Below are 13,685 nucleotides of genomic sequence, written 5' to 3'. Positions count from 1 at the left end.
GTGTGAGAGTTGGTGACCTTCCATGCTAGACCCCAGGGGAGCCACGGCTGGCATTTCTGTCCCGTCCTGTGCCCCTGCAGCAGCGAGGAGCCAATGCAGAGGGATGTTCATGTGGGGCCCCAAGGGGTCCCCCTGTGCTGCGTGTCTCCCTGCTGATGCCCAGAGAGGAGCACATCTGTGTTTCATCAAACATTGCAGCAGGGGGGCAAAGGAGGCCAAGAAACTCTGCTCAGGACAGCTTGTGACTGGACAACTCAGGAGCCAGTGCACCACAAGGGACCATCCTCAGCATGGCTTTGTCAGCTGTCCCTGGCACATCAGAGGTCTCGCCTGACAGACCTCTGGAGGGAGGATGCTGCCATTCAGGCCTCAGCACCAGGGAGTGCCTCTCCCTGGGACTTGGGGGATGGTGGCCTCCCCCATGGGCAGTACGCTCTGCTCTGGGAGAGCATCCTGCTGGGGCAGGATGGAAGAAGGCAGATAGGTTCTGCAAACATCAAAGGGAGAAAATCATTGCTGAAGCCCGGGGTTGAACCAGGGACCTTTAGATCTTCAGTCTAACGCTCTCCCAGCTGAGCTACTTCAGCCCTGCCCCAGCAGCCCTTGTCCCAATTCCACCCCTGCCAGGCCACAGGCTGGCACACACGAGGAGAGCTCCTTGGGGACATTCCAGGAAAAAGCTGTGCCCAGCACCGGGCACAGTTGGACCTGGCCTCTGCCTGCCTCCATGGCCAGGTGGACTCCAGGTGTGGGGTGGGTGCCAGCTTCCAGCAGGAGTGCCAATATATGCATCAGGCCTCAATTACAAAGGTGATGGTGGTGAAGGCAAGTGGGCAGGCCAGGCACATGCAGCTGCAAAGGCTGAGGGTGGAAGAAGTGTGGGGTTGGTGGAAGACCTCTCTCGTAGGGAAGAGAGGGCCCAGGGGAGGCAGAGCTTTTGCTGGTGCCTTAGGCTTTTCCTTCATTCTTGCATGAGCAAGAGTCTTTTGTTCAATGTTTGGAGATGATATTTAGGGGGAAAGAAGGCTTGAAAACCTCCAAGGATTGGGACTGCACAACTTCTCAGGGCAACCTCTTCCAGTGCGTAAGTGACCTCATGGTTATGACCTCATAGACCTCATGGTCTTCATCTCCTGCCTGAACATTCTTTCAACTTTTGTCCCTTGCCTCTCATCTTCCCACCATGCGCCATGATGAAGAGCCTGGCTCTATTTTCTGAATTGCCTCATAGGTACTGGAATGCTCCCATGAGGTTTCCCAAAGCCTTCTCATCTCCATACTGAACAGTGTTCCCTCAGCCTTTCCTCAGGTGGAAAGTTCTCCAGCCCCCTGTATTGGTGCCCCTACACTGAACTTGCTCCAGCTGATCAATGTCTTTCCTGTACTGGGGGCAGGAGGTGCGCCCAGCTAGAGGAACTACTCCGCTTAGTGACAGAGCTCCGGGAGGAGGTGAGTAGGTTGCGGAGTATCAGGGAGTGCGAGAGAGAGAGAGACTACTGGAATCGCACCCTACCTTCCCTGGGACAGGCCCAACAGGCAGACAGGACGCATGAGATGGAGGATTCCCTATACTCTCTCCGCCTGACTGAACACAGGGACTTAAGGGATAGGGGGCAACGGCGACAAGTTCCTGCCCAGTACAGCAGGCGCGTCTCCTCTCTGACGAGACCCCACCCTCCCAGATGCCCTTGCACAATAGGTACGAGGCTCTGCAAGTGGCATCTGAACAATAACAAGGACGATGGTTCATCTAGCTTGGAGGTGTCGCTGAGGTTAAGTCGGCCTACACCCTGCGTCAAAACTGCTTCCATAAAGAAAAAAAGACGGAGGTAGCAGGGCTCATTGGAACAGCTTTAAACTAGAGTTGAAGGGGGAAAGGGATAAAAGCAGGCTCCCTAGAGATAAGCCTGGGGGCAGCATGCCAGTGTTTGATGGAACAATGGGCTAGCGAGGTCCTTTGGTCTGCCATCTCAGTGGAGGTAGGGGATGGAGATCCATGCGGCAGTAAAGATGGAAGGGTTATGGATGTGTTAGAAACCATGGAAGCGCCTGAGAATGGTCACGTAGGAATGATGGCTTCTCCCCCCAAAAAGGGGGCGGGATTGATAGCCCAACTGAAGTGCATCTACATCAATGCAAGCAGCATGGGCAACAAACAGGAGGAGCTGGAAGCCATTGTGCAGCAGGAGAACTATGATCTAGGTGCCATCACAGAAATGCCATGGTGGGATGACTTGCACAACTGGAGTGCCGCAATGGATGGCTATGAACTCTTCAGAAGGGATAGGCAAGGAAGGAGAGGCGGTGGGGTAGCCCTGTATGTTAGGGAGTGTTTTGACTGTCTAGAGCTTGATGATGGTAATGACAGGGTTGAGTGTTTCTGGGTAAGAATCAGGGGGAAGGCCAACAAGGCAGATATCATGGTGGGAGTCTGTTGTAGACCACCCAGCCACGATGAAGAGGCAGACGAAATATTCTCCAAGCAGCTGGGAGAGGTCTCACAAGCGCTAGCCCTTGTTCTTGTGGGGGAGTTCAACTTACCAGATGTCTGCTGGAATGCAGCAGAGAGGAAACAGTCTCGGAGGTTCCTGCAGTGTGTGGAAGAGAACTTCCTGACACAGCTGGTGAGGGAGCCAACTACGGAAGGCGCCCCACTGGACCTGTTGTTTGTGAACAGAGAAGGCCTTGTGGGTGATGTGATGGTTGGAGGCTGTCTTGGGCATAGCGATCACAAAATGATAGAGTTTTTGATTCAAGGAGAAGTAAGGAGGGGGGTCAGCAGAACTGCTACCTTGGACTTCCGGAGGGCAGACTTTGGCCTGTTTAGGAGACTGGTTGACAGAGTCCCTTGGGAGGCAGTCCTGAAGGGCAAAGGAGTCCAGGAAGGCTGGACATTCTTCAAGAAGGAAATCTTAAAGGCGCAGGAGCAGGCCATCCCCATGTGCCGAAAGACGAGCCAGCGGGGAAGAAGACTGGCCTGGCTCAACAGAGAGCTTTGGCTGGAACTCCGGGAAAAAAGAGAGCTTATGACCTCTGGAAGAGGGGCAGGCCACTCAGGAGGACTACAAGGATGTCCTGAGGTTATGCAGGGAGAAAATTAGAAGGGCCAAAGCCCAACTAGAACTTAATCTGGCTACTGCCATAAAAGACATGAAAAAATGTTTCTATAAATACATTAGCAACAAAAGGAGGGCTAAGGAGAATCTCCATCCTTTATTGGATGCAGGGGGAAACAGAGTGACAAAGCATGAGGAAAAGCTTGAGGTCCTTCAAACCTTCTTTGCTTCAGTCTTTAATAGTAAGACCAGTTGTTCTCTGGGTACCCAGGCCCCTGAGCTGCAAGACAGGGAGCAGAATGAAGCCCCCGTAATCCAAGGGAAATGGTTAGCAACCCGCTAAACCACCTAGACACACACAAGTCTATGGGGCTGGACAGGATCCACACAAGCGTACTGAGGGAGCTGGTAAAAGTGCTCACCAAGCCACTTTCCATCATTTAGCAGCAGTCCTGGCTAAGTGGTGAGGTCCCAGTTGACTGGAGGTTAGCAAATGTAATACCCATCAACAAGAAGGACTGGAAGGAGGATATGGGGAACTACAGGCCTCTCAGTCTGATCTCGGTGCCAGGGAAGGTTATGGAGCAGATCACCTTGAGTGCCATCACACGACATGTACAGGACAACGAGGCAATCAGGCCCAGTCAGCATGGCTTTATGAAAGGCAGGTCCTGCTTGACTAACCTGATCTCCTTCTATGATAAGGTAACCTGCTTAGTGGCAGAGGGAAAGGCTGTGGATGTTGTCTACCTAGACTTTAGTAAAGCCTTTGACATTGTTTCCCACAGCATTCTCCTGGAGAAACTGGCTGCTCATGGCTTGGAAGGGTATACTCTTCACTGGGTAAAAAATTGGCTGGCTGGCCGGGCCAAAGAGTTGTGGTGAACGGAGTTCAATCCAGTGTTGGCGGCCGGTCACAAGAGGTGTTCCCCAGGGCTCAGTATTGGGGCCAGTTCTGTTTAATATCTTTATCAATGATCTGGACAATGGGATGGAGGGCACTCTCAGTAAGTTTGCAGATGACAGCAAGCTGGGCGGGAGTGTTGATCTGCTTGAGGCTAGAAAGGCTCTACAGAGGGATCTGGGCAGGCTGGATCGAGGGGCCGAGGCCAATTGTATGAGGTTCCGCCAGGCTAAGTACCAGGTCCTGCACTTGGGTCACAACAACCCCATGCAACGCTACAGGCTTGGGGAAGAGTGGATGGAAAGCTGCCCGGCAGAAAAGGACCTGGGGCTGTTGGTTGACAGCCAGCTGAAGATGAGCCAGCAGTGTGCCCAGGTGGCCAAGAAGGCTAATAGCATCCTGGCTTGTATCAGAAATAGTGTGGCCAGCAGGACTAGGGAAGTGACTGTCCCCCTGTACTCGGCACTGGTGAGGCCGCACCTCAAATACTGTGTTCATTTTTGGGTCACTCACTACAAGAAAGACATTGAGGTGCTGGACTGTGTCCAAAGAAGGTCAAAGAAGATGGCGAAGGGTCTAGAGAACAAGTCCTGTGAGGAACGGCTGAGGGAGCTGGGGTTGTCTAGCCTGGAGAAAAGGAGGCTGAGGGGAGACCTTATTGCTCTCTACAACTACCTGAAAGGAGGTTGTAGTGAGGTGGGGGTCAGTCTCTTCTCCCAAGCAGCAAGCGATAGGACAAGAGGAAATGGCCTCAAGGTGCACCAGGGGAGCTTTAGATTGGATATTAGGAAAAATTTCTTCACCGAAAGGGTTATTAAGCATTGGAACAGGCTGCCCAGGGAAGTGGTTGAGTCACCATCCCTGGAGGTATTTAAAAGACATGTAGACGTGGCATTTAGGGACCTGGTTTAGTGGTGGACTTGGTAGTGTTAGGTTTATGGTTGGACTCAACGATCTTAAGGGTCTTTTCCAACCTAAATGATTCTATGAGTCGATGATTCTATGTCTACAGCCTATAGAGAAAGAGGTGCAGGTGTGGGACACCGTCGGATAGCCTGTGGTGGAGATGCTAGAGGGATGAAAAAAGTCTGAGAAGCCCCCAACACAGATCAGCTCTTTCTTCCCTTGGCTCTGGCTGTTGTCTCTGCCACTGATGCCTATGATCAAGCACCTTCTCCTTACAGCGCTAGGGTCTCATTGCCTCCCCTTCCCCACCTGGGAGCCTGGGAGGGATTGTACCGTAGTCCTGCTCTTGGCATTGCACATCCCCACGCCACACTGCCCCAGGAAGAGCCCTGCGCAACATGTGAGGGACAAGGATCTCCCTTCCCAGGGGCTGGGGGTCAGGGCTTAGCCCTTTGCCTTCATGGAACACGTGAAAGTTTACTCAGAATCTGTTCCTTTACATTGCCTTTCTCTACTTGTCATCACTTTCTCCTGTTTTCTGCTCTAAGCAGCCCCTGGGGAGGCTTTGTCCGTAGTGTCCCTCAGCGGGACCCATTAAGGCTCCAAGAAACTTTGGAGTTGGCATCTGACTTTGACTTCTTGAGAAGTTTCTTCAACTTCCTCTCAGTGTCTGAGGTTCATGGACTCGGCACCAAACCCACCGGAGGGGTCATTAAAATGCCTTGGGCTGCTCCTCTGCTGCCAGGCTGTGCCGGACTCCTGGGAGGGAGGGAGCTCATGGCAAGTGGGCAGCACTGCAGAGAGACAGCTCTGCCCAGGAGCAGCTCCTCTGCAAAGCGCAGCAGGGCTGAGGGCACTGCCTGCAGGCACTGAGGGGAGAGGAGTGAGGCAGAGAAAGGTTTAAAGGCAGTCAGGAGGGGGAGGGTGCTGAGGGCTCAAAGGAGGAGAAATCTTCGGGGCCCTTGACACAGTAAGTCTCTGGGTGCAGGGCAATGCAGCTGCAGTTTGTGGAGGGATCTCGTAAAGCTGGCATGGCCCACAGGAATCTCATTCCTGTATAGAGGAGGAGGACCTGCTCCAGAGCAGGGATCCCTGCTGCACCATCAGAGGACAGGGCATGACCGCTGCCTTCTCCCAGGGACGGCTGCAGGTCTATGAAGCTGGGTGTGCAGCCAGGGGTGCCCAGGGCTGTCCTTCACAGCAGGGTCCCTGCACCCCAGGGGGCTGTGTGCTGGGGCAGGGACTCTGCTGCCTGCCAGGGTCAGCGCTCAGCCTGCCCGGGGAGCTCCCCATGGCGCTGTGGGGAGAAGCTGTGGGTGGAAGGAGAGACCCCCATCAGGGCAGGGTCCTTCTGCTGTCAGGAGGGTGCTGCCTGGCTCAGGGCTGCTCACAGCTGCACATCACCCCCACGACACTGGCAGAGGCAGCTTTTCAAGAAGCACATCAAGGCAGGGGCTACCTGGAAGGAAAGGTGCTTTCCAGGGTCTGTGCTTTCGGTTTCCTGCTGTGGCTGGGGGGGAACAGCAATGCGGCTGTCAGGTTTGGGCAAGAGAAGGAGACTCCTACGGCATGACACTGACAGATCAGTAGGTCTTTGAGGAACTGGATCAAGTTCCTTCACCCATTCATTGGCCAACAGAAAGCTCCCTCCTCTCTTCAGTGTTTCTCTGACCTGACTTGCCAATGCAGAGATGCCCCTGGGCAGCGTCCTGCTGCCAGGAGGGGTCTTCAGGGCAGAGCTGAGCACACAGCGGGTGGGATGGGCTCTGTGAGCACTGACAGGGAGGAGATAAGGGGAAAGAGAAAGGGCTCCCGGCAGGGACAGCTCCAGGCACCAGAGGCCTTGGCAGGGAGGGAAACGGGCTGACAGCAACGACTGGTGGGGCGGGTATTTGGGCACTGCCCTATTAGCCCTTCAGTGAACATGTGTTTTACCTACCAAGCCCCCCTGGTCTCCTCTTCCACCCAGCAGAGCCTCTGCCCTCAAGGCCCTGGGATCCAGGGCAGGAGCTGCCTCCTCTGCAGCCCCGAGCTCCAGCAGAGGAGACTCTCCTGAGCGCCCATCTCTCCCTCCCTCGCCTTGCCTCCCTTGGCAGAAGCATTGGGGCATTTCTCCTTCTTTCTCCACCTGCCCCCGCTGCTGCTGCTCTTGTTTTCAGGCTCTCTGGGGATGGGGGTCTCAGCTGCAGCTCAGCAACTGGCCCTGCAGCTCCTGCCATGAAGATGTCTCCATGGGAGCAGGATGCCCAAGCCCCCTTCTAGCCTGTGGCTCTCTGGGCAATGCTGTCTGTCCATGGGGTGGGGATAAAGCTGACTCTTTTTGCCAGACACCCCAGCTTCAAGGAATCAAAAAGCTCCTAGATCTTTCCTGGGGAGGGCAGGTTTAAACTGGATTCCTCTGCTCTCAGCAGTATCCAGTTTCCTTTCAAGGGAACAGCTGGGTGTGATCCTCCTCCAGATGGAAGAGGTGCAAGCCCAGGGCAGCTGACAAAAAGTCTGATGGACAGGCTGGCTGTCCTCTCTCTGCACTAAGGGTCTGCCCGTTTGCATCCCAGGACTCTCAGTGTAGCACTTGTAGCGTAGCAGAAATGCCAAGGCTGTCTGCCTTCAAAAAGCACTCCTCCGGTAGGACAGGGCAACAGGAGCAAAAGCCAGACAACCAAACCCCCACAGCTCTGCTCTGCAGGCGGGTGAATTGGGAGGGGCAATGCTGAAATCTCTTTGATTTCATGAGGGGATTTAAACAGCGATCGCTCCAGGTTCCTCTCCGCCTGTTGGTGCACAGCAGGACTGACTCCTCCAGAGCCCACGGCAGGATCCCTTGCTCCCCATTGCACCCTCAGCCACCAAAAAGCAGAGCTCCAGCCAGGGAGCTGCAGGAAGGTCTCTCTGGAAGGACAGAGGCTGGGGGGGTGGGGGTGGTTCTGTGAGAAATGGAGTAAGTTTTGCTCAGAGAAGTCAGTCCTAACCCTTCACTGCCTTTTCCTCCTTGGACAGGTCCCCATGCCCAGAGGAAGCAAATGTCCAACGGCAGCTCCACAACCGAATTCCTCCTCCTGGCGTTTGCAGACGCACGGGAGCTGCAGCTCTTGCACTTCTGGCTCTTCCTGGGCATCTACCTGGCTGCCTTCCTGGGAAACGGCCTCATCATCACTGCCATAGCCTGCGACCATCGCCTCCACACCCCCATGTACTTCTTCCTCCTCAACCTCTCCCTCCTTGACCTGGGCTCCATCTCCACCACTGTCCCCAAAGCCATGGCCAATTTCCTCTGGGACACCAGGGCCATCTCCTACTTGGGATGTGCTGCACAGGTCTTTCTCTTTGTCTTTTTGATGTCAGCAGAGTTTTATCTTCTCACCATCATGGCCTATGACCGCTACGTTGCCATCTGCAAACCCCTGCACTACGGGACCCTCCTGGGCAGCAGAGCTTGTGTCCACATGGCAGCAGCTGCCTGGGGCAGTGGGTTTCTCCATGCTCTGCTGCACACTGCCAATACATTTTCACTACCACTCTGCCAAGGCAATGCCCTTAACCAGTTCTTCTGTGAAATCCCCCAGATCCTCAGGCTCTCCTGCTCACAATCCTACCTCAGGGAAGTTGGACTTCTCGTGGTTAGTGTCTGTTTTTCTTTGGCATGTTTTGTTTTCATTGTGCTGTCCTCTGTGCAGATCTTCAGGGCTGTGCTGAGGATCCCCTCGGAGCAGGGACAGCACAAAGCCTTTTCCACGTGCCTCCCTCACCTGGCCGGGGTCTCCCTGTTCCTCAGCACTGTAATGTTCGCCTACCTGAAGGCACTTTCCATCTCCTCCCCATCCCTGGACCTGGTGGTGTCATTTCTGTACTCGGTGGTGCCTCCAGCAGTGAACCCCCTCATCTACAGCATGAGGAACAAGGAGATCAAGGATGCCCTGAGGAAAGTACAGGAATACACATTATTCCAGCTTTAATAAGGTGCCCACCATCCTCCTCTAACTCCCAGCAATTCAGGAAAATCCCAGCCTATCTTTTGTTCTTCTCTTTCTTTTGTATTTGTTTGTTAAACCTGTGAGAATATTCGTTGTCATTATATATTGTTCATACAACTTCTTCTTAAGCTTAGAACCTTTTTTTTCTGTCTGGTAAACCTAATGTACATCAGGAACCAGGCTCTTTGCGTAGAGAAAGAAGCCAGAATGTAATCATTTGCCTCTCCTCTCATCTCTTTGATCTCCTCTGGAGCTTGGGGCCCAGCCCCAGCAGGCAGAAGGGATTCAGGAGCCAAGGGCCCAGCTGCCCCATGGACGAGCAGCCCCAGTGGCCCTTGGGGCTGCCCCTCTCCGCCTCGGCGGGCACTGCCTCTCTGCTGCCTGTGAGTTGGGGCAGCAGCTTCCCTGGAGCCATGGCCAAGGACAGCAGCAGGACGTGGCCTTTTCAGTGCTGCTCTCGCCTCACTTCCACACTCTCCCGCCGTACCCTTGCATTTGTGTTACCCCTAGGCTCTTGTGTAACTCCTGACAGTCCCGTTGTGTCCACAGTGGCATCCCTGTGGCTGCAGGCAGGAGCGGGCAATGGGAACCACTGTGTCAGAGCTGGCCTCCGTGCAAGCACCCCATAACCAAAGGGGCTCTTCAGGGCAGGGCCAGAAGGCTGGAGGCCTCTTCCAAAGCTGGTGTCAGGAATACACCCAAGGAGCTGCTCCCTCAAAAGGACTTTTGCTCTTCTAGAGATCTCCATGGATTCAGGGGGACAAGCTCCGAGTCCCAGGGGGATCTGTTAGGGACCAAGGGCTGGACAAAGACCTCCCTTCTTGGTTGCACATGTCCATGCAGACAGCAACTGCTCTTTGATTTATCTGCCGGGCACTGTCCCACCTGCAGTGGGGCTGATGACAGATGCCGTCCTGGAGAGGAATTGGGAGCTGCCAGGGTTGCTCAGGGGGATCTCCAGGGACAGTATGTGAGTGTGGGTGGTTAGTGAGTGGCACCTCATAAAAGGAGTGACCGTCCAAGGTGGAGTCTTCTGGAGGAAAAGGTGAACCTGAGGACACCATGGGCTAATGAGGGCCCTGCAATGCCAGGAGAGGCTGTGAGGAGCCAGAAGGCAAAGGGACACAAGACTGGAGAGTGGGTCAGGACATCCTCTTGGAAATCCCACGGGCTGGATCTAGTGCAGACCTCCCTTGCCTTTTGTGCCAGTGGAGACACCCCATGGTTCTGCCTAGCCCCTTCCTTGGCCCTGGAGCCATCAAGGGAAGATGGAAAGGGCCTCAGCAGCAGTGAACCCTGTCTGCCTGGGTCTGCTTCCCTCCCCCAGCAGCACAGCCAGTGGAGGGTCACCCCGTGACCTCAGGGCACCATAGTCCCCTTGCTCTGCAGAGCAGCACCGCAAGCTTGGGGCCCTGCAGGGAGCATGGGGAAGGAGCCAGGAACGGCCGGCCAGGCCAGCACGGACACGCTCACCTGGGAAAGGCTCTCTGGGGAGCAGGGAGGACCCTGGAGAAGAGCAAGGGAGCATTTGTGTGCCTGCAGGGAGGAATGAATGAAAAAGAGAAACCTCTTTCTGCAGGCCCCAGCTCAGGGCCGGCTGCTCTGTCACCTGCCCAGGACTCCTGTGCTGGCCTGGGGAGAGGGGCTGACACTGAGGGGGCACAGTCAGTGTGTGGTGGGCATCTCCTGGACCCGAGACCAGGAGTCCTCCAGTTTCACTGACCTCCATTTCCTCATGCCATGGTGAACCTCCATCCCTGGGGCTGATGGGGAGGCTGACACCCCTCTCTGCCCCCCAGCAGCTGCTGTGCCCTTCAGAGGGGCTGGGGCTGGGGGGTTAATGCCCAGAGCTCTGCAGCACCATGCAGCGGGCACTGCCATGGGGCCAGCCCACACTGGGCTGCTCTGCGGGGCTGGGCTGGGGAGCAGGCAGGGGAGGTGGGAAGAGCTGGGGAGAGGCTAGGTGGGGCTGGAAAGCACCCAGGAGAGGACAACACCAATGTTAGCTTTGATGTTTGCCCATGCAGGGTGAGGACACGCTCCAGTGGGTGTGTAGTGCAGAGCCCAGACTCCTGGAAGGGAGCCGAGACATGCAGCTGCAGGAGAGAGGAGGCCGGTCTGTGCCCTTGGTGGCATGGACACACCGACAAGGTGCCCCAGGGCATTCCTCACCCCCCCAGCCTCTCCCATCGCATATTTCCAGCACTGGCCCCTCATCCCAGTTTATGGGTGGTTTTGCTCTGGGGCCATCTCCTTCCTCCTGCTGGTCTCGGTGCCTGTGTCGGGGGAAGAGCCAGCCCTGCCCAGCCTCTCTTCTTACCCAGACCTTGGCAGACCCCAGAGCAGGGCTGTCTGTGAACCCTTCTGTGGGACACGGTTGGGGCTTGGCTGGGGCCAGGCACTGGGGGGCTGCAAAAGAAGGAGGGCTGGTGGGGATGGACACTGAGGTCTGCTATGGGGACTCTGGTGGGGGACGTTTCTCCACCCCAAACACACCCTGTCCTGTGCAGCATCTGATGAGGGGGGCCGTGGGAGCATGTGTTGGGCAGTGGGGCTGTGCTGGCGCAGGAACGGGTCACAGGTTGGAGCCCTAACACAACGATCAGGAGGTGGAAGCAAGGACAGGCTATGAAGGAGGAATTTAGAAAGATGACCTGAGCGTGCAGGTCTGTGTTTCGGAAAGGCAAAGCTCACCTGGAGCTGATGGGGGCTGCAGGCGACATCAAGAGCCAAATGAAGAGCTTCAGCCACTGTGTTTGCAGTAAAAGGCTGGACAAGGCACAGGCTGCTGAATGATGAGAAGGGGTTCATAACAGCAGACACAGACGGGGCTGAGGCACTCAATGCCGCCTTTGCCTTAGTCTTTGCTAAAAAGGTCTCCCAGGCCTCTGCTCAGTGAAAGGGCTCAAGGAGGAGGAGAGCACGCATTGACAGGAACCTCAGGAAGTCCCACAAGGACAAGTGCCAGTGTCTGCCCCTGCAGGGGACTCCCCCTGGCAATGGCACAGGCTGGGGGCTGCCTGGCTGGGGAGCAGCTCTGTGGGAAAGGTCTTGGTGGGCAGGGAGCTGGACAGGAGGCCGCCGCGTGCCCTGGCAGCAAGGGAGGCCAGCAGGGCCCTGGGCTCTATGACCAGGAGCACGGCCAGGAGATGGAGGGAAGGGACTCTCCCCCTCTACCTGGAACTTGTTAGACCACATCCAGAACACTGGGTCCACTTTCCGCAACCCCAGTGCTGGAAAGGTGTTGGCAAGCTGGAACGGGTTTAGTGAAGGGCCCTGAAGATGCTCAGGGAGCTGGATCACTTTCCCTGTGAGGAAAGGCTGATGAACCTGGCCTTGTTCAGCCTGGAGAAGGCATGGCTGAGGGGCACCTCACAGCAAGGGAGCCCTCACCTTTTTCACCAGAAGGCCAGCCATGCATTGGAACAAGCACTGGTCACCCTGGGAGAAGGTACAGTCCTCCGTCCTTGCAGGTTTTCAAGACCCAACTTGATTAAGCCCTGAACAACCAGGTCTGAATGTATACCTGACCCTGCTTTGAACAGACGGTTGGACTACAGACCTCTCTCTTTTAACGCTGCAGGCCTGATTATGATAGAAATGGTCAGACAATTTTGACATAAAAAACAAAACAATGAAGAAGTAAAGAAAAAGATCTAAAGGGCAGAAATAGTTTAGTATAATTTTCATCTTTTGAAATTCTTTGTGTTCTTGTCCTCCTTGTTTTGGTTCATTCTGATTTAATATACCAGTCTTTGGGGGGATTTTGTGACCTTTTCTTTTTTTAGAAGGAAAAGCCATTTCCCAAACGGATCTGGGATGCAGCTACAGGGACACAGATGCCTCCCGTCACAGGGACACCGGCACCTGGTGCCAGTTCAGGTGCCCTGGGACCCTCTGCCCGGCCTCTATCAGCAGCCTCTGAGGGGCTCTGGTCTTCTGCAGGAGACCTCCTGCCCTGTCTGACAGCGGCCAGTCCCAGGCAAACACCTCGCCTACACTGGGGCCTCTGCAAGTGGCACTTCGTGTCCATGGTCAGACAGCTGAGCTCTGCCTGGAAAGAGGAAGAACTGCTTGCAACTTGTAAAAAGCACAGGAGCACCTTTTCACCAGCTGAGATAACTGAATACTTTTACTCCAATGACAATGTTTTCCTACCGTGCCAAAATGGGAATTTCCAGGAAGTATATTAATCGCAGGAGAAGAAATATGCACCTTCCCTTGTACTTGCATTGCTGAGACTCTGGCCATTATACTCTGTATTTAATCTCCCAAATCTTTCCACTTGTCCTGATGAAACGACCACTCTACAGGCATCTTCTCAGCAGACTATCTGGACCTGTGCCCTATCCATTGCTCTCCTGTTCCACCCTCCCCTTACTCCTTGCTCAGCCAGATCCCTCTCAACCACCCAGGTGCTGCTTTGAGCTTCAGGGAGTTACAAGCCTGCCCTTGTCTCTCAGCAGTCTAATTGACTCTTCAGCCAACTCCTACATTCTGTTTATACCTATCCTCTCCTATCACTCTGTCTAAAACATTTCCAGTGAGGTTACCCCGTGTGGGTGGTGAACCTCACTGGAGGCAGCTTGAATGGAGCACAGAGTTGAGGAGTGTGGTTGGTTGGTTGTTAAATTTTACCATGCTTTCCTTCTGTTTGGTGGCAATGAAGAGAAAGCCTGCTGTGCCTGTGTGCAGCCAGGTCTCTAAGGAAAGCAGGTGGGAGTTGGTGCAAAAGAGGCTGTAACCTCCAGCTGCAGACTTGGGTGGAGAAGTCTGATGTCAGGAGAAGTGATGCGAGTCCCAGGCGGCCCATGAGAGAAAGGGTGGGGCTGGGGAGGTGAGGAGGAA

The 13,685-nt window shown here is 55.0% G+C and overlaps 1 non-coding gene and 1 pseudogene across 1 annotated transcript; one reads left to right on the top strand and one right to left on the bottom strand.

Moving 5' to 3' along the window:
• Positions 1-514: 514 nt before the first annotated feature.
• On the bottom strand, positions 515-587 carry TRNAF-GAA (transfer RNA phenylalanine (anticodon GAA)). The gene has a single exon. It is a non-coding gene; the product is annotated as a tRNA-Phe (tRNA).
• A 7,284-nt stretch (positions 588-7,871) lies between these two features.
• Positions 7,872-8,915, top strand: LOC127026046 (olfactory receptor 14A16-like; annotated as a pseudogene).
• The last annotated feature ends 4,770 nt before the right edge of the window (positions 8,916-13,685 follow it).

Source organism: Gymnogyps californianus, chromosome 26 (assembly GCF_018139145.2).
Source record: "Gymnogyps californianus isolate 813 chromosome 26, ASM1813914v2, whole genome shotgun sequence".
Classification (NCBI taxonomy): domain Eukaryota; kingdom Metazoa; phylum Chordata; class Aves; order Accipitriformes; family Cathartidae; genus Gymnogyps; species Gymnogyps californianus.
This window is presented reverse-complemented; position numbering and strand designations above follow the sequence as displayed.